The following is a 21,624-nucleotide window of genomic DNA, read 5'->3' as shown; positions in this document are numbered from 1 at the left end:
TTTCACAAAGTCTGATTTCCGAGAGCATGGTATAGCCGAATAATATAAATGAACACTACTTGCATACATTCTATCACCGACTCTCACATATGAACAGGCTCATAGTACGTACTACTGCCGACTGGCGAGCTTGATGCACAGCCTTAAAGCTTTGTAACCATTCTTACATCTTCAATAAGTTAACAATATCGTTTTATTTACTGAAGTTACGAGTTTACGTGATAGCTTTATTATTGTGAAAGCCTGATGACCTGTAGGCTTCCCAGTTATGCCAAAAACTGACTTTAGTCATTAATATTTAATGAAATTGGTACTTCACGCCAGAACACAAGTGGTCCCCCTACATCTCTGCTGTTCTCAAGGCTCGCGTTCTCCTCTCGTATCCTCTCTTCGTCATAGTACCATATGTCCGGGTGTTACCTCTGCCTCCATGGGAACCAGCTTCCTGCTCCCTAACGGCTCATTCTACAGCACTGCTTAATGCAGCGAACTGCCTTCGGTTATCTGCAGAGTTTCAGTAAACGTAAAATCTGAAAAAACAAATACCTCTCAAAACAAGGGACACCTCACAAAGTCTTGGAACCACTCACATATCTGGGAACCTATTCCGTATGTTCGTACTTCCGTTGACAAAATAAAAAAAAAGGTTCAAATGGCTCTGAGCACTATGGGACTTAACTTCTGAGGTCATCAATCTCCTAGAACTACTTTAACCTAACTAACCTAAGGACATCACACACATCCATGCCTGTGGCAGGATTCGAACCTGCGACCGTAGCGGTCGCGCGGTTCCAGACTGTAGCGCCTAGAACCGCTCGGCCACTCAGGCCGGCTTCCGTTAACACCCTGTATTGGCGCCCTGAGTCAAACGCTTTCTAGAGATCTACGAATATGAAATCTACCGGTTGCCGTTCATCCATGGTTTGCAGGATATGTGAGAAAAGAGCAAGCTGAGTTTCACAAGAGAGATTCTTTCTGAATCTGTGCGGATATGTGGATAGAAGCTCTTTCGTCTCAGGAAAATTTATTATATTCGAACTGAGAATATTTTCAAGAATTCTACAACAAACCGTTGCTAAGGATATTGGTCTGTAATATTTCTGGCCCGTTCTTCTGACATACAGAAGTCTGCTCTTTTTTCTACTGGTAGGCATTAGTGGAAGTATCGTACATGCAGTTCCCGTCATTTCGTTAAAATTTTCAAAAAATTTCAATGGCAATAATTCACTATTTATTTATATTGTGATTCGTTTGGTACCGAATCTTAGGTGCTACAAGATACATAGAATCACTGTGCAAAAGCTCCAAGACCACGTATACTGGCATCGTGTTAGACAAAGGCCACTATGTTAAACACAAAGAATGATCATTTAAAAACGGGACTAACATCACGGAAAATTCTCCACGTGAGGGTGAAATTGTTAAACAAACAGATCTAACACGAAATCTGTCTCATGATGATGGATAATGGCTCTGGGCACGCGGTAAGATGGTTCAAGTTCGAACAAAGCTTGCACTAATATTTTGAGGAATCAGCCTCAGTTCCACCAGTTGTGCAACTGAGGCTGATTCCTCAAAATATTAGTCTATCACAGTTGCTGACGAGGCTGCAATATGCTAAAAATTCTTAGAAAGCTTGCGAGGTGCCGGGGCTAGCAGTGTATTTAACACTCAATTCTTCGAGAATCTACATATGTACATGATGCTCTAAGCCCCCCCTATTCTAACTCCAACTTTTGCTGTTGCACAAGGATAAAAAAAAAAAAAAAAATACGCGAACTGACTCTAATCAACCCTGCCAGTGGAGTAGAAGAGAGTTTGGCACCTGCAATAATTTAATTTGATAAATAAGTTAAATAAACGAAGGTTTCATTAACATAGTGAGGAATGATGGGGTTGCTCTACCAATTAACAGATTGAAAGTTCTGTCCAAAATAACAATATGATTTATTAAGACTAAACACAAAATAATAAACAAAAACACATGAAACATTTATAATACATCAAATTGGAGACTCAAACAAACGCTGTGAATGTGAAGTTGTCCCTAAACTAGATTGTGAGGATTATGACGAAGTGGTATGTGCAGCCAATTCCTTGCAACTCAAATCTTAGAGAAAAGACATAGCCAACCCAACATTAATTCCTGCTACCCAAGACAGAACAAAGTTAGAAAAAGACGAACAGGCGCGCTCTGCTGAGCTCTGATTATCACCTAGGAAAATCCCTGTCTGCCGGTGCTGCGGACATACCTTACCATAGCTGCCTGGATACACAAGTCATTCCCACGCCTCGCTGGTAGCCTGCCAGAAAGTGTTTTTCGCTAGCCCAGCCGCTACTTCAGGCACTGCGGGCGTGCCTCTTGACAATGTCGGCGTCTGGAAAGCATTCACTCGCCTCCCTCACACCTGTCGGTAACCCTTTCAAAGTCAACAGAGCCCGCCAATCACTGGACCACCCAGGTGACGAGAGACGCTGTGTGGGAAGTCCGCGTTTGAAGGAATAGCAACTTTCCACCGCATGCAATTAGAGAGGAGAATCGTAAGATAGAAATATGAGAGGGGGCTCATGTCACCTCTCATAGCCCCTACGGCATTTTAGATTGTAATTGGTGAGCGGTTGGCTCCCTTAGGAGCAAGGTAGTGAGTCAATCGCCCAAGAACAATCTCGCAAACTGGCTGCACATGCCGCACTCTATAAAGAAAATCACTGCAACTGAAAAATGCAGCTCATAGAGGGAGGATTATTTATGATGTAGCCAACTTCACCTTCTTAATATGGAACACTAACACTCACATCACACATCCATACCCAGGGAGCCCCTTCCAAACACCGATTCACACAGACATTCACTCTCTAAATATGGCCCGGACATGTGAGCCAAATATGGAGCAATTTATTCTTTACAATCAGAGTTGGAGTGCTCCGCAATTAAATGCCCAAGATGTTACAACAATTTTAATCATTAAACTAACCTGATCTCACTCACACATGATACTATTTAAGTTAACAATCTCTTTGTGAGCTTTCAGAATCTAATTACAACCTCCGATTCATTCTGTCTCCCTGCAGCAAGAATAACCTTTACAAAATGTTCCCTGAACTGATGGTCCATTCACAATGACAGTGGTGGTATCTGCTTCAGTTTATGGGGACTTCAGGCACACTGTTTACATACACACAACAATAAATACAAGATTAAAAAAAAAAACATGGTGTGGAGAACAATGCAGTAATTTGTAATAAGAATTACAGTGTAAAACAAACACATACAAGGTATCACATACATTACAAAAACAACACTAGAGAAAGAAATTTAAGAAAAAAAACAAGGTTCATGGGACATTAAGTTGTGCGTGCACATTGCACACTGTTCACGACTGTGCTGAGAATGAGGCACTAAATCACATTGTTAGAAATGTTCGAAGCACATCACAAATTCATTAGTTTCTCTGAGGGGGTTGGTATGTTGAGTCATATGCATTGATGCACGTGGTTCCATGTCTTGAGCATTGGAGGGGTGCTTTTGGGATGGGGCCACAGTACTGACATCACATAGGGCTAAACGTCGGGTGTTGTTGCTACGTTGTTGCAACAGCAATAGGGAGTGCTGGAGCGTCTGCAGTACGCTGTTGAGATTGTAGTCAGACCCACGCATATGATCACGGCAGTACGGTAGGAAGACACAGTGATAGGCCCTCCTCACGTCGATTAATTGTCTCTGAGGTCTACTTGTTGGGATACATCACTAGTCTAGGTCTCTTCTCTCGCTGGACAGTACTTTACGTTTCCCAATATTGCAGTTCGATGAGGGATGATGGCACGTGGAGTGACTCCACAAGTGTGTGAGGTCATCCATACAGGATCGAACTAGGAGCGACGATTGCTAAAACTGCTCTCTAATAGAGAGGAGAAGTTAGAAATGAGACCATACATTTGTTAGTGTGGCACGATACTGCTTTGTGTATGCAGATCGGCCAATGCTAGTGAGTTGTAAAAACCCAAACAGGTGAGTATATAGCGTCCCTTTCTGTCCTGAGGCACATGAGACGCTGGTTATGACACCATATGTGATCTTCTTCGTGTACTCACGACAACGTGGTCTGCCGCAGGGAATCCCTCCAAACGGCTGCCGCGTCCGGAGAGCTAGCTGGCTGTCGCATGTGGGTCGCGTGTCAGTGTCAACAGCCAGCCTCACTTTCGCTTGTGGCCCGGCGAGGGCTGTCTGCCGCCTAATCCCTCAGGTATACGGCCCGGTGACTCTCAGCTTGTAGAACCGGATGCTCTCGCGCCCTTCGCGTCAGGTGGCCGAAGACCTCTTGTTTTTGCGCTGGCTGGCCTCTGCATTGCCACGATACCCGTCATCTGCACAGTTCTGACAAAAATCTTATGCCTAACTTTTTTTTTTCATGACCTTCTATGTTATAATAAATTTACATAATGACACATTGATGGTCTGTCATTTCAGACACTCTTATTTTACTTTTATAGCTATTAATCTATGGCTATCATTATAACAAAATAGAGACCGGTCTCACTACTGTACATGGTGTGTGACGCTACACTGGATGAACAGCTAAATGTGTGGGCCCGCACTAATATTACTATTAATTATATAGATCGACAGTAGACATGCTCAAGAATTAACTACCATTTGCCAATGATCTACATTCTATGTCTTTTAATTAAATTATGTTGTTATGCAGGTCTAAGTTTTACTGTGCTATAAAGAACATGCAACTATGCTACTTACGCTCGCCAGTCTTCCCTCCATCTCGGGTCTGTGGTTTGGTGACCTGAAAAATAGCATCTCAACAGGCGCGCTCTGCTGAACACTAGTGGTAGAAAACCGCCACACTATTAAGGATCTAGTTATTGTAAAATCCTAAAGTTTAATTTATCCTAGTATATGGTACTCTCTCTATTATTATTTTTTTTTTTACCTTATACAACACTCTTACATAATTCCTGTTCCGCTGAGATGTCTCGCTGCACGCCGCTATTGACGACAGTGATGTGCGCGCCGTACGACATGGCCTCCGAGTTCTCACTACGCCTCACTGAGACTCCAGAGACTGGGTTAGCCATGGCTATATAAGACAATAAATTTATAGTTGCAACTTCCTTTTTTTATGTTATGCAGTATTCGCGATCAAAGCACACCTTTCCAGAGGCAATGTAATATGACCAAGCCAGGACTGGTTCCTGTTGAGGATTCCGTCGCCCACCACCCATCAGCTACACATTATGTCACGAATTTCCAAGTATAATTCCTTGGTTATTCATCTGTGACAGTCACAAGCAGCACGCTAAGTCCCCAACCAGCACATTGGCATGGTAGGCTTTATGCCCGCATTTCTATCGTCTAGGGCACCATTGGAGTCAAACGCTCACAGGTTCACCCCGACTTGCAAGACAACGATGCTGGCGCAGCTCTGCAGAAACTATACTGCCCATATTCATCCTCGAAATCACGCAATATACCACAATCTTGCAGTGCACTGACGCGTGCCTGCAAGCATTGGTATGAACGTCTCACGAACTGGTTGTGGCCACTATGGAGCGTATCACGACTTCTCAGAACGCTTCTAAGAGCACGTTCTTGTATGCGCCCGTTTGTGCGACATCTCGTCACTCATCTTTATCCCTTAACATGGACACCAGATAGGAAAGGACAAAAACATTCCTCATGGAAAGGTAGTGCCTCTTATCGCAACGACAGAGGAGATCCTGAACATAGACAAAAAGTTAACAGCAGTAAATTCTTATGCGAGAAAACGCAGCGTGTTAATATTTTAACAATCTTAATCTATTAATGCAACGATTATTGTTCCCAGAAGAAAGGTTCATATATTTGCCTATTCTACTATGTACACCACTTAAACTACTATTATTCCAGGAACTTCTTTGTGTGAGAGATGTGGTGGAATCCTATGGACTAGCGCCAATCCCTTGTTAGACTCCCCCTCCTCTGACGTGCATTAGGATTTGCAGGTCTAATTTCAATCTCCTGGTTCTCCTGTTGTCCTTGATTTCGCTCTCTCCAATTACGGTCGCTTTGCCGTTCGTCATTCCTCCTGTCCCAGATTGCTTGTCTAGATTGACCCTGTTCCCTGACGTTCTGGTTTCCGTGTCTCTGGTTTCCATAACCTTGAATAGCGTAACCTTGATTTCCGTAACCCTGGTTTCCTAACTGACCAGTGCGATTATGCGATCTGTTGTCGTCTTCCCTTGCTGGCCCGTGGTATTTGTTATTTTGCGCCTTCTTCCTGTCCTTTGCGTCTTGTTTATCGAAGACTACTTCGAGTTCGCGCATTAGACTCTTGGATGCATCTATGTCAGATCCACACTTCCCGACAAGTGTCTGTTGATACCTAACTGGCAATTTGGAAAAGCAAAATTTAATGATTTCTCCGTTGCTATATGGACTATCTAAAAACTGATTCTTCTTGAGTAAATCATCAAAAAATTTGGTTGCGCTCCTATGCCCGGACACTTCCAGTTCAGGACAAAATATTATTTCCTCTTTAATCCTATCTTGCGTTTCCTTTGACCAGTAGGTCCGCAGGAATGCACCAACAAATTCCTGATAAGTCCGACACGTCGCTGCCACGCCCCGCATCTTTTCCGCGGCTTGGCCTTCGATGTGTCCACACGTGAATTCTAATTTTGCCTGAGTTGGCCATGACGACGGTAATGAATTTGTAAACTGCATTACCCAGCTTTTCGGATGCATCGACCCTCCATTATCTTTGAACTTCTGGAATTTTAGTATCGACAGGAAGTGATTGTGATCAAAATCCTGTCCGATCCTCGCACTTCTGTTGTCACTCGTTTCCGATACTTGCACGTCTGCTGAGTGTCCTGATCTATCTTGCTGATAACTGTGATTTGCTACCTCTGTATCACAGTGGACGTGGCATTCAGCATTCACTCTTCTAAGTGGGCTGCAATTATTGGAGCTATTACTCTCTGTTTCTGCGTGTGCATTGTTAGTTCCGCACTCTGTCACTGGGCTAGAGCACGGCGGGCTTTTCCTCGGAGACACAATTCCGTGAACTCCATCATTGGTATCCGAACGCGCAGTGCTCGTGTGCCCGTTGCGCTCTAGTTTTGCTATCCGACTCTCTACTTCTTTCATTCGTTTCGTGATGTTCGTAACCACAATATTACCTTGAGTCTTTAAGACCGCTAGGGATTTTGAGTGTGCTTGTGTCGCACGTCGCAAGCGCCCTGCGAGTTGAGAAGTTACTTTTGCGATTTTCATTGCCCCTGTTGCTGCCATTTTGGCTAGGCCTGCTACTTTTTGTGCTACTATTGACATTTGTTTTGCTTCTCCACATTCTTTCTTTATTGTTTGTAATTCCCCACGAATTTCCCCCATATGCGAAATTATTGCTTGAGTGTCCTTCTTGCGCTGTTCGTCAGCTTCTTCTTTCATTGATCGTAGGAAGCTCAGTATTGGGTTAATGTCATCATTTTGATCCTCGTCACACATGGGTGATGTAACTCTGGACACCTGGGCGCTAGAGCTCTGACGTGGCCGAGCTGGCCCCTGTCTGCTCTCGTTCGTTTGATTATAAACTTCTGCTACCGTCTCGACCTGTGTGCCTGTCTCTGTTTCATCCTCTACCTCACTATCATAATCACAGCCGCAACGCTACTCTAAGATCGCGTCCAAATCACCTTCCTCATCAATGACCCTGGCGTCCTGTCCTGCTAAAAATGTGCCCATCTCATCTCCGAACCTATTCCCGTCGGTAAACTGCCTCTTATCCATTATGCTATCCTCTTTTGTTTTAGCGTCGCTCGATAATAGTCGTGCCTTACTTCTCGTTATCATTCATGAAAAACAAATTTATCTAAAATGCACAATAAAATTAATCTACTCCATATATTTTTACACATAGACATAAAATTTCAACAACGCCTCTCCAACGCTGCAATTATACGCACGATTTGTTGTGGTACAGAAACCGCACACAAACCCGACAAAGTGTGATGTGATGCGGACACACCATCAAAGGAACACAAAAACAATGAACAAAAGAATATATACACTGAAAACAAAAACTGGAATCATGCGCCGCTACTTAAAACTAAACACGGAACTACCAGAAAAAAACTTGGGTATTAATCAATAAAAAAATTAGAGAAAAAAAATTTGAATGTTCGTACTAAGAATACTGTTTGTTAACCAGTGATTCTCAGGAAAGATCCGAGGCTAAGGGTCGCCATTTTATGCGAGGTGCCAGGGCTAGCAGTGTATTTAACACTCAATTCTTCGAGAATCTACATATGTACATGATGCTCTAAGCCCCCCCTATTCTAACTCCAACTTTTGCTGTTGCACAAGGATAAAAAAAAAAAAAAATACGCGAACTGACTCTAATCAACCCTGCCAGTGGAGTAGAAGAGAGTTTGGCACCTGCAATAATTTAATTTGATAAATAAGTTAAATAAACGAAGGTTTCATTAACATAGTGAGGAATGATGGGGTTGCTCTACCGATTAACAGATTGAAAGTTCTGTCCAAAATAACAATATGATTTATTAAGACTAAACACAAAATAATAAACAAAAACACATGAAACATTTATAATACATCAAATTGGCTCAAATTGGAGACTCAAACAAACGCTGTGAATGTGAAGTTGTTCCTAAACTAGATTGTGAGGATTATGACGAAGTGGTATGTGCAGCCAATTCCTTGCAACTCAAATCTTAGAGAAAAGACATAGCCAACCCAACATTAATTCCTGCTACCCAAGACAGAACAAAGTTAGAAAAAGACGAACAGGCGCGCTCTGCTGAGCTCTGATTATCACCTAGGAAAATCCCTGTCTGCCGGTGCTGCGGACATACCTTACCAAACTGTCTTCTTAACTGCCAGAACACGATCTGGCGTACCGGAGCCGATGGCTGGTTTCTTCGACGTCCTCAACCGAAAGGAGAGGCAGACTACCAACAAGAGCACCCGTACAAAACCGAACACAGAACATTCCCGCCCCCACGACAGTGGCCGTGGTTATACGTTCCAATCAGCAACTCGAAAATCGGCGGAAAATTCCACTCCATTGCCGGAACACTACCATTCCACCAATGGAGATTCTTGGCGCCAATTTCTGCGCCGATCTTGCTACGTCACGGAGCTATGCCCTGAGCAAGCCAATCACAGTTACTATTTTGCAGAAAGCGCGGGAATTTTTCCGCCACATCTGCCTGGGTACACAAGTCATTCCCACGCCTCGCTGGTAGCCCGCCAGAAAGTGTTTTTCGCTAAGTTTCTGCGAAGTAACGGAACCTCTAGCCCAGCCGCTACTTCAGGCCCTGCGGTCGTGCCTCTTGACAATGTCGGCGTCTGGAAAGCATTCACTCGACTCCCTCACACCTGTCGGCTTACCCTTTCAAAGTCAACAGAGCCCGCCTGTCACTGGACCACCCGGGTGACAAGAGACGCTGCATGGGAAGTCTGCGTGTGAAGGAATAGCAACTTTCCACCGCATGCAATTAGAGAGGAGAATCGTAAGATAGAAATATGAGAGGGGGCTCATGCCACCTCTCAAGCTGGCACCACCTAGGCGTTCTTCCACACAAAATTGAAATACCCATAATATGGAATGTCAAAACGTCTTCCTAAGATAACAAACATTCAAACAGAGCAGACAACACAGTTCTACAAATTAAACCAACGTATTCAAACATTTGCATCCACTCTGGAAGCAGCCAGACCACAACAGCATGACCGCTCCAGCGACAGAGTGCCTAGCGCCGCGCCTATCCGAAACATTTCCACTTTCAAACCTTTCTGGTGGGGAGAGAGGTTCATTACCTCTCACTAAGTACAGAACGACAAAATTTGAGCCGGCTGCTGTGGCCGAGTGGTTTTAGACTCTTCAGTCCGGAACCACACTGCTGCTGCGGTCGCAGGTTCGAATCCTGCCTCTGGCTTGGATGTGTGTTATGACCTTAGGTTAGTTAGGTTTAAAGTAGTTCTAAGTCTAGGGGACTGATGACCTCAGATATTGAGTCCCATAGTGCTTAGAGCCATTTGAACTATGTTTTTGAACAAAATCTGAACCTAGTGTTTATCCTTGACTCTGCTTTACTTTATTAGGCATTATCCTATTCGAGGTGTTAAGCTTTGTTGAAACACCCCACCAGCTTAAATTGACCATGACCTAAGTCTAGGGGACTGATGACCTCAGATATTGAGTCCCATAGTGCTTAGAGCCATTTGAACTATGTTTTTGAACAAAATCTGAACCTAGTGTTTATCCTTGACTCTGATTTACTTTATTAGGCATTTTCCTATTCGAGGTGTTAAGCTTTGTTGAAACACCCCACCAGCTTAAATTGACCATGACATCACACCACCCATGCTCAATGTGGTTGCCGACAGAAATGTCTGAGTGGCAGACACACATTTTCACTCTCTCATGATCAAATGTAAGCTGGACAGGGACAGGAAAGAATGATAACATAAATGAAGAGACTTGTCTGTTCCTTCCCTAGAGGAAGGAACAGACACGAATAGACTAACATGCATCGTTAGATTCAGGACAGCAACTAATGTATTAGTTAACAAATTTTGTGACTAATAGCGGTAGTTAAAAACCTTTATATATTTTTGAGGCAGTCACCGTCGAAAAATAGTCAAAATGGCATCAAACTACGCTACATATGTTACGAAAGTGTGGGCTATGAAACTATTGTCATTGATACGTTTCATTGTATATAAACATATCTGCACTTCTATTCTCTGTTTTCCTAGGCATCTTTAAGTGTCCTCTCGATACCTGACTCTTTTCTGGAGCCACTCCAATAGGATCTGATATTTATGATTTCCCAGTGGTCTTGAAACCTGGATTACGACATGTTTTTATTTTGTAAAAGAATCTTAAGTGGATCGATTGTTCGCTGGCATACGTATTTCGAAAGTAATAACCAGCTATGGTACTTTCTTACCGTAAAAGGACGCACAGGACGTGGTCCTGGTCGAATACGTTAGACTTGCCGCTCCACTGGTCCTCGGAGCAGTTTTTCGGGGGAGTTACGCGTGGAAGAGAAATCCCCGCAGCCCCCTGACGCCACGTTAAGCGGCAAAAAGGTGGCAGCCTTTACGGACGGTGGCGGCTGGAGAGAGCCGCACGGCTTTTTTTGTCACGCATCCTGCTAAGGAAGGCAAGCCGTGTGCGGCCCGGGTGTCGTTTCCCGCCCGTCACAACGGCAGACGTTTCATTATTCCACACGCGAGAAGAATAAAACAGTTCTTTTTCGGACGCAGTTTGGCTGCGCCATTGTCATAGATTTTCTGATAACATGTCATCTTCTCGACGTTAACTTCTGAAATTCATTGATCTGTGTTTCCTACATGCAGAAGCAGGGGTGCCAACCGTATGCATTAAGTTTTCAAGATGACGGATGGTGATAAAATTACGTATTGTCGGAAATTTAAATCAAAGGAGGCATGTGGTTGAAAATCCAAAAAAAAAAAAAAAAAATGGCGGAACTAGCTCAATTATGCTATAAACTTCACTCCTTTCCCTCCCTCACCCCTCTCCAGCCAATCAAAGAGAAGTATTAAAACGATCGTATAAATGGTGTCAAGCTACTCTATTTCCTTCAACGTCAAAGATATTTTACATGTCTCTGGCAAAATATTAAAATGACGTGTAAAAATTGTATCAAGTTGCATTATTCCTTCCAATGTCAAAGATATTTGTTTAAAAATGGTGTCCCTAAACACGAAGATATTTGTGTAAGATGTTCCCCTCTGATTTTAATCAACATAATATTGAAATCGCTGCCTCTGAATTACGCGCCTGCGCGCACGCACGCACGCACGCACACACACACACACACACACACACACACACACACACAACTAGTGTAGCAGGACGGGTTCAAGCCCAGGGGCAAGGGGGAAAGGCAACCCACACCTCGTGATACTATAACGCTGTAACTGGTGGGCAGTAGTTATCGAGATGGACTAGGTCATGAAGTAACTCAGTACTGATCAAGTGATATATAACTGCTGGGGACACATTAAAATGGTAGGAAATCCCTGGACCAATAAGATTGGAGCTGCCTGCCCTCTTATCATCCGTTATAACTAGTTCAATTACGCAGGCTTCTTCCTTCGAGGTATGTGCATCATGGCGAGAGGTACAGGTTTGTTGCAAACAATAATTCTATAGTTACAGGATTTGAAAATAATAACAATGATATGAAAAATTAACTAATAATTTATTATTTGCAACAATTTTGTTTTTGCAATCAATTTTTTAACACTTATTGACAATATTTTTATTTACAAAGGTATTTGTTACACACACAGTAGCTTTCTTAGAAAAGCTGTTTTTTTTTCCTTATATGCAGCAATTTATAATTTTTCTGTTGATGTATTTACACAATTACTTTTTTGCACATATGTGTATTGAATTTGCTTAGAAAGTTATTTTTTGAAGACTAGACTCCATCAGGTACATTACACCTAAACTAGAAGCACTTAAATACTACGGTTCGCGTTTTGTTCCAATACACAACTTTATATTTTTTCTGTGTACAGTATTTACATTTTATTTCTACATATACAGTATTTACATGTACTTTATGATCAAATTTCATATATATCAGGGCTCTGTTCAAAGTGGGACTCATCACTGACGACAGTTCTACTCCAGCCAATGTAATTCCAGGTCGAAGACGAGTCTGGAGACGCCCTGGACAGAACTGGGATAACAACTTGATTGTCGCCTGCCATACGGCCCGACAACCGGGATGATGGTCTGGGTCGCCATTTCATTTCATAGTAGCGACTCTTTGGTTGTCATCCGCGGCAGCCTTACAGTACAGCGATGTTGTTGTTGTTGTTGTGGTCTTCAGTCCTGAGACTGATTTGATGCAGCTTCCATGCTACTCTATCCTGTGCAAGCTTCTTCATCTCCCAGTACCTACTACAGCCTACATCATTCTGAATCTGCTTAGTGTTTTCATCTCTTGGTCTCCCTCTACGATTTTTACCCTCCACGCTGCCCTCCAATACTAAATTGGTGATCCCTCGATGTCTCAGAACATGTCATACCAACCGATCCCTTCTTCTAGTCAAGTTGTGCCACAAGCTCCTCTTCTCCCCAATTCTGTTCAATACCTCCTCATTAGTTATGTGATCAACCCATCTAATCTTCAGCATTCTTCTGTAGCACCACATTTCGAAAGCTTCTAATCTCTTCTTTTCTAAACTATTTATCGTCCACGTTTCACTTCCATACAAGACTACACTCCATACAAATACTTTCAGAAACGACTTCCTGACATTTAAATCTATACTCGATGTTAACAAATTTCTCTTCTTCAGAAACGCTTTCCTTGCCACTGCCAGTCTACATTTTATATCCTCTCTACTTCGACCATCATCAGTTATTTTGCTCCCCAAATAACAAAACTCCTTTACTACTTTAAGTGTCTCATTTCCTAATCTAATTCCCTCAGCATCACCCGACTTAATTCGACTACATTACATTATCCTCGTTTTGCTTTTCTTTTGTTGATGTTCATCTTATACCCTCCTTTCAAGACACTGTCCATTCCGTTCAACTGCTGTTCCAAGTCCTTTGCTGTCTCTGACAGAATTACAATGTCATCAGCGAACCTCAAAGTATTTATTTCTTCTCCATGTATTTTAATACTTACTCCGAATTTTTCTTTTGTTTCCTTTACTGCTTGCTCAATATACAGATTGAATAACATTGGGGATAGGCTACAACCCTGTCTCACTCCCTTCCCAACCACTGATTCCCTTTCATACCCCTCGACTCTTATAACTGCCATCTGCTTTCTGTACACATTGTAAATAGCCTTTCGCTCCCTGTATTTTACCCCTGCCACCTTCAGAATTTGAAAGAGAGTATTCCAGTCAACATTGTCAAAAGCTTTCTCTAAGTCTACAAATGCTAGAAACGTAGGTTTGCCTTTCCTTAATCTTTCTTCTAAGATAAGTTGTAAGGTCAGTATTGTCTCACGTGTTCCAGCATTTCTACGGAATCCAAACTGACCTTCCCCGAGGTCGGTTTCTATCAGTTTTTCCATTCGTCTGTAAAGAATTCGCGTTAGTATTTTGCAGCTGTGACTTATTAAACTGATAGTTCGGTAATTTTCACATCTGTCAACGCCTGCTTTCATTGGGGTTGGAATTATTATATTCTTCTTGAAGTCTGAGGGAATTTCGCCTGTCTCATACATCTTGCTCACCAGATGGTAGAGTTTTGTCAGGACTGGCTCTCCCAAGGCTGTTAGTAGTTCTAATGGAATGTTGTCTACTCCGGGGGCCTTGTTTCGACTCAGGTCTTTCAGTGCTCTGTCAAACTCTTCACGCAGTATCATATCTCCCATTTCATCTTCATCTACATCCTCTTCCATTTCCATAATACTGTCCTCAAGTACATCGCCCTTGTATAGACCCTCTATATACTCCTTCCACCTTTCCGCTTTCCCTTCTTTGCTTAGAACTGGGTTTCCATCAAAGCTCTTGATATTCATGCAAGTGATTCTCCTTTCTCCAAAGGTCTCTTTAATTTTCCTGTAGGCAGTATCTATCTTACCACTAGTGAGATAAGGCTCTACATCCTTACATTTGTCCTCTAGCCATCCCTGATTAGCCATTTTGCACTTCCTGTCGAAATCATTTTTGAGACGTTTGTATTCCTTTTTGCCTGCTTTACTTACTGCATTTTTATATTTTCTCCTTTCATCAATTAAATTCGGTATCTCTTCTGTTACCCAAGGATTTCTACTAGCCCTCGTCTTTTTACCTATTTGATCCTCTGCTGCCTTCACTATTTCACCCCTCAAAGCTACCCATTCTTCTTCTACTGTATTTCTTTCCCCCATTCCTGTCAATTGTTCCCTTATGCTCTCCCTGAAACTCTGTACAACCTCTGGTTCTTTCAGTTTATCCAGGTCCCACCTCCTTAAATTCTCACCTTTTTGCAGTTTCTTCAGTTTTAATCTACAGTTCATAACCAATAGATTGTGGTCAGAGTCCACATCTGCCCCTGGAAATGTCTTACAATTTAAAATCTGGTTCCTAAATCTCTGTCTTACCATTATATAATCTATCTGAAACCTTTTAGTATCTCCAGGGTTCTTCCATGTATACATCCTTCTTTCATGATTCTTGAACCAAGTGTTAGCTATGATTAAGTTATGCTCTGCGCAAAATTCTACCAGGCGGCTTACTTTTTCATTTCTTAGCCCCAATCCATATTCACCTACTACGTTTCCTTCTCTCCCTTTTCCTACTCTCGAATTCCAGTCACCCATGACTATTAAATTTTCGTCTACCTTCACTACCTGAATAATTTCTTTTATCTCATCATACATTTCATCTATTTCTTCGTCATCTGCAGAGCTAGTTGGCATATAAACTTGTACTACTGTAGTAGGCGTGGGCTTCGTGTCTATCTTGGCCACAATAATGCGTTCACTATGCTGTTTGTAGTAGCTTACCCGTACTCCTGTTTTTTCATTCATTATTAAAAGTACTCCTGCATTGTCGCCAATATTCTGTTCCCCGTTTTCTTGCCCTTCACGGCAAGCCACCGTCGGTGTACATTTCAGCAAGATAATGCACACAAACACACGGCGAGGGTTTATATTGCTTGTCTTTGTGCTTGGCATATACTACCTTGGCCAGCAAGTCGCTAGATCGCTCCTCAGTTGATAACAATTGAAGCGTTATGGGCAGTGCCCTGCAGCCAGCTCGGATTTCGACGATCTACACGCCAATTGGACAGAATTTGGCACGATATCCACCAGAAGGGCATCCAACAACTTTACCAATCAATGTCTAGCCGAATAACTGCTTTCATAGGGGTCAGAGATGGACCAACACGTTACTGGTTTGCTCAATTTGCGAAGGTCTTTTTTCGAATAAATAACACAGGCCAACGAAAAAAAATTTTTGACGAACTTTTTTTACTTTGATAGCTGATCTTTATAGATTTTTATGAGCTGAATCCAAATATAGCTTTAGTTTTTTGTATCACCCATAGTTTTCGAACAATTTGCTTTTTATTATAGTATGAAAATCCTACACTATATGGTAAACGGGGCAGTTAATGAAATGCTTGGTTACAACATAAGCATAGTTTGTATTTACAGTAAACTGCTTAAGACAATGATATGTGTTAATAGAGGTTTCACTTGTCAGCTGGAATTGGTTTGTATTTTCTTTCTCTTTTTTCTTTGAAGCTTCTTGTGTTGCTTTTTCTGCGATGAGTCGCTTGCTGAACTTCTCCGTAAAGTGACGAACAGTAGTCCCCCATCATGTTGGTGTTCCAACGGCCTTGGTAGCGGTTTTTGATCACTAGTTTTGTATGAATCAATAAACAGCCTCCAGTCTTCCTTTTTGTATTCAATACTAAACTCATTCATCAGGCTGGGAATGTCTGAGCAGTACACTAAATCGCCTTCTTGTTGAAAAAACTTGGAAAATTGCTGCTCTCTCTTTCTATACATGTATATGCTTGTTCCAACTGCCAATAAGTTCTTTTCTTTTAATTTAGAGCCAAGCAATTCAGATTTTTCTTTCATTAAGCCCAGATCCCTAACCAAATCGTTAAGCTCGGTCGGTGTAAAGAATTTGGGCTCTAGACTTTCTGTATTACAATGGAATTCGTCATCATCTGGTTCATGTAAATCAGACTGTACATCAGGAAATACGTCTGTTGGAATAGAACTTAAATCATCTAGTGGTTCAGGAACCAGCAAATCTTCACCATGCCCTACTGGTCGGATGGCGTACGGAAGGTTAGGATAGCTTATTACCTTCTTGTTTTTCGAGTTATGACCAGTGATATCAACACTGCAAAAGTAGCAATCATCAGAATGGTTTCTTAGCTCCCTCCATACCATAGGAACAATAAATCTAAAGGCTTTTTTCTCCTTTTTGGACCATTTTCTCAGATCTTCAACACACACATAACATACCTTATGTGGCGCCCAAGATTTATCTTGATCACCAAGTTTCGATCCAAAGTATCATAGATAAACCTTTCACACAAAGTCTGTAATGTTTTTTTGGTGTTTTTAATCACAAATTCACCAAAAAGATGACAAAAACTGTCAGCAGAGATTTTACAACCACGATTAGACATTGTACTGAGTACATGTACAGGAAACAGGAAAGTGAGGTTAGGTTGACAGTAAACAAAATACCATCTGTCAACACAAAAATAGAATCGACCTTTTTTTGCCAGAAAATGTTTTTCAGCACTGCTACCAACGTCATCTACATTCATTACACCTCCTTTTTAGATTATTTTAACTATATAAAAGCTGTTAATTTTTTTAAAAACCGCTTAATTTAATAAATTTAACCGTAAAATGTGAAGAAATGATGAATGATAGTTTTTTTAAGTATCATATTTGGATTTCCCACCCTAAAAATATAAGAAGAAGGTGTTTTCAGCAAAAAAGTTTTTCCATCGTTGGCCTGTGTAATCTAACTTTTCTGAAATTGTAAAATTTTGTTTCTCTGAGTTGTATATCACATCTACCGATTTCCGTCCCGTTTGGATAACTCGTTCGCGGTGCGTCTCTTCTTTTCTTAGAATGTATATACAATATCTACACGCACACATAATGTGCAGTCATGTACATAGTACACAATAAATATACAGTATATGCGCATGACAAGCGGTTCATCTAACTGTTCTGTACAAACTCGCAGAGGTATCAACTATTTACAGATTAATAAATACATACACACACACACGCACACACACACACACACACACAGGCGCGCGCGCGCACGCAATCATTCAACGAAAAGCGTGAGTGCAGGAGGTTGCTGGTCTGATACCACAGATGAACCGTTTGTGGTCATAACAGGACAGCCCTACTTTTAGCTGGAGTGCAGTGTGTACCTCATGGCCTCTCGATAGAAAGACCACTTGACGCAGCGTATGTAGAGCAGCGCCAACACCCTCGAGCAGACACCTCCTGTAATCTTCTATCAAGAAAGTTTTTGCGGCAGCACAATGTACACCCTTAGGGCTGCCTCTGTGATAAGTGTACATTTTCGACCTGAGCCCTACAAGCTCCACAATCTGTGAATGATTCGCCTGTTCTTACATAAGGCCGATAATCTTGTTGTTTTATGGTGTTACTCCAAAAGGATTATCGATCACATATCGAGACGTTTGGAATTCTTGGTTATTGCACCCAATTACTTCATATCGGTCACAGCCTTTCACGCAGCATTTGAAAGTAACTTGGGATCAGCGAATTTTGGCTTGACAGACTCGTAGTGCAATACGTACCTGTGGAGTTTGGAGAGGTGTAGAACACATGTAGCCATACAGACAAGCTTCGTGAACCGTACTGAAACCTTAGCCATCTCCACAATGACTAGTCCTTCACTGAAGATGCTGACCCCCTTGAAATTTGGTCTGGCGATGTAGTCTCTTGCACGTTAACGCCCATCCCACCGGTAAAGTGAATGAATTTCGCACCATTCTCTAACATTTTCCATTGTTTTCAAATGATCGCGTTATTCATTGACTTGTAAAACTCCGTGACAAAGTCGTATGTCACAAGAGCCCTCTGTAGTGTGTTTACATCAATATACTTCTTCAACCAACAACAGTGTTTGAAGGAGATGCTGCTGGTGGTAGTAACAAGTTCTTTCCCCAATCTGAGATATTGCTAGAGGTTTCTGTAGCGCAGAATATATCGCTGCTTATTTCCCAGCGTTGTCAACAGCCTTGGGATGGCAACATTTCGGGGGACTAGGCACTCCAGACACAGTAGCAAGTCTCTGTGCGCGTCATGCAAGTACGATGCGCTTGTCTGGAGTAAAAGCAGCTATACAGGGAGTGAATTTCAGGATTAACAGAAGAAAAATTTTCTGATACGCTTCTTACCATACAGAATAACCCATTTGCACAGCTGGTTTAACTGGTACGCTATTTGGTATGCCTTCGAAAAAGCTTTGGCTAATAGTTAATTATATTCACAAAGGACTTAAGCTTCTTAAGCTTTCTAGGGGCAGGAAGGTGAAGTATGGTGTCGACATGCTCGTCCACAGGTTTCAGTTCGTTCCAGCATAAAATATAACCCAAGTAGGTTTGAAGAAATGCTTCTGTCCAACCAGAACCGCAGACGACTTCATTTCACCCTCCTCAAATAAGGCTTGCAGGTTTGCTCCCGAGTGGGGTGGCGCAGTGGTTAGACACTGGACTCGCATTCGGGAGGACGACGGTTCAATCCCGTGTCCGGCCATCCTGATTTAGGTTTTCCGTGATTTCCCTAAATCACTCCAAGCAAATGCCGGGATGGTTCCTCTGAAAGGGCACGGCCGACTTCCTTCCCAATCCTTCCCTAATCCGATGAGACCGATGACCACGCTGTCTGGTCTCCTTCCCCAAACCAACCAACCAACCAGGTTTGCTAGGTGTTGCTCCCGTATTGTTCCCATTACGATGATGTCGTCAAAGTAGTTTGTACACCGAGATATTGTAAAATTTCTGGCTTAGTCAGCCATCATATTAGGCTCCAAGAAGCTGTTCCCAGAGTAGTGGAGATGCAAGAAGTATATTGATGACGACATGTAGTGTGAGGAACATGTGACAGATGTTAGATTCGGTACTATTCCCGTGAGAAAGATCGCCTGCATAATGCTACTGCTCTGTGGTTGGCTGCTGTGTTCGGAGCAAGGGCGCCAAAACGTTAAAGTATAGTTATTATTATTCGTTAAACTACTCATTGGAATGACTTCACATTTTAATATAAATATCTCTCAACAGCTGAATATCAACCAATCATTTTAGAATTATTAAAAACAATTTATATCAAAAACAAAAGACTGACGAAATTGCAGACGAAGCACTTCGGGTCACGCCTTTTCTGGTATGGCGCGCGAGGTATTTCGGACTGTTCGTCACTCTGGATTAGGCAGTCGAGAAGAACAGACATGTTGTCTGTCGTAGGATGTGTTTCCAATTTTTATTTAAGTTCCTATTCGTCCTCTGGATTAGGCAGTCGAGATGTACAGTCATGTTGTCTGTGGCAGGATGTGTTTGCCAGTATTCAGTATTAAAAGATTCACTCCGGTAGTCATGTGGCACAGACACGTGCCACAAATAGTGTAAAGATACATTTTCGTAAACATTGTGTTTGATCATGTACTTTGCTGTATCAGAAGGTGTTGTATTAAGATCATGCAGCCTTCTCGTGTGGCTATATTAAAATACGCGAGTGGCATCCCAAAGAAGAGATACATTATTTCAGAACAGAACCTCGCTAAAGTCAGTTTCGGCCTCAACATACAAAACCTACGACCTGCGTGCTGTTTTCTGCGCTGAGGACATCAACTTGAAGACAGCATGTTAGTGAACTATAACAGAACCTTCGTATTCCACACAGTGCAGTGGAAACAACTAGGCGCCTCACGTGTACTGCATGCACAGAACAAATGTGCTCAGTGACACATCATCTGCAGTAATGCACAAGAGGTAAAGGAGGATGATCTTTATTAACACCAACAATCAATTCATTCTTCCTTTCTTGCCGTAATATGTCCTGGATGAACTGGTATATGTATTGTTGAAATATAGTGGGGGCGCTAGCCATACCGAATGGGAGCCTATCACACTGCCAAGTCACTTTGATGTGATCACTGGTAAAAAGCCCGAATAACGACCTTTTGCAACGCGGACTTCAGCGAGATGTGCAGGAAGAGTGGCCGGCCAGAGTGGTCGAGCGGTTCTAGGCGCTACAGTCTGGAACCGCGCGACCGCTACGGTCGAATCCTGCCTCGGGCATGGATGTGTGTGATGTCTTTAAGTTCGTTAGGTTTAACTAGTTCTAAGTTCTAGGGGACTGATGAACTCAGAAGTTAAGAAATCCCAAAGTGCTCAGAGCCATTTGAATTTTTTTTTTTTTTTTTTTTTTTTTTTTTTGCAGGAAGAGAGTCAGCGAGGAGTGTACACTGTGAGTTGTGTGATACGTTGCATTGTCCTGCTGGTGGTGGTGTCTCTGAGCACCATGAGACTTAACATCTGAGGTCATCAGTCCCCTAGAACATAGAACTACTTCAACATAACTAACCTAAGGACATCACACACATCCATGCCCGAGGCAGGATTCGAACCTGCGACCGTTGCGGTCGCGCGGTTCCAGACTGAAGCGCATAGAACCGCTCAGCCACACCGGCCGGCTGTCCTGCTGGTACATGCCGTCGTGCTGAGGAAAAACAAACTGCATGAAGGGGTGAACGTGGTCCCCAAGGATAGAGCATACTTGTGTTGGTCCTTTGTACTTCCCAGAATGACGATATCACTCAGTGAAAGCCACGAAAACATTCTCCAGACCATAACATTCGCTCCTCCGTCGTGGACCCTACCGACAATTGTAGCACGTTGTTTCCTTTCAGACGTTTCACGCCAATGGAACACAAAACGTGATTCATCTGAAAAGGCCACTTGTCACCACTCAGAGGACGTCCAGTTTTGGTATTGGCGTGCAAACTCCAGCCTTGAAATGGTTCAAATGGCTCTGAGCACTATGCGACTTAACTTCTGAGATCATCAGTCGCCTAGAACTTAGAACTAATTAAAC

Source organism: Schistocerca cancellata, chromosome 4 (genome assembly GCF_023864275.1).
Source record: "Schistocerca cancellata isolate TAMUIC-IGC-003103 chromosome 4, iqSchCanc2.1, whole genome shotgun sequence".
Lineage (NCBI taxonomy): Eukaryota > Metazoa > Arthropoda > Insecta > Orthoptera > Acrididae > Schistocerca > Schistocerca cancellata.
The sequence above is the reverse complement of the archived record's forward strand: the minus strand, read 5'-3'. Positions refer to the sequence as shown.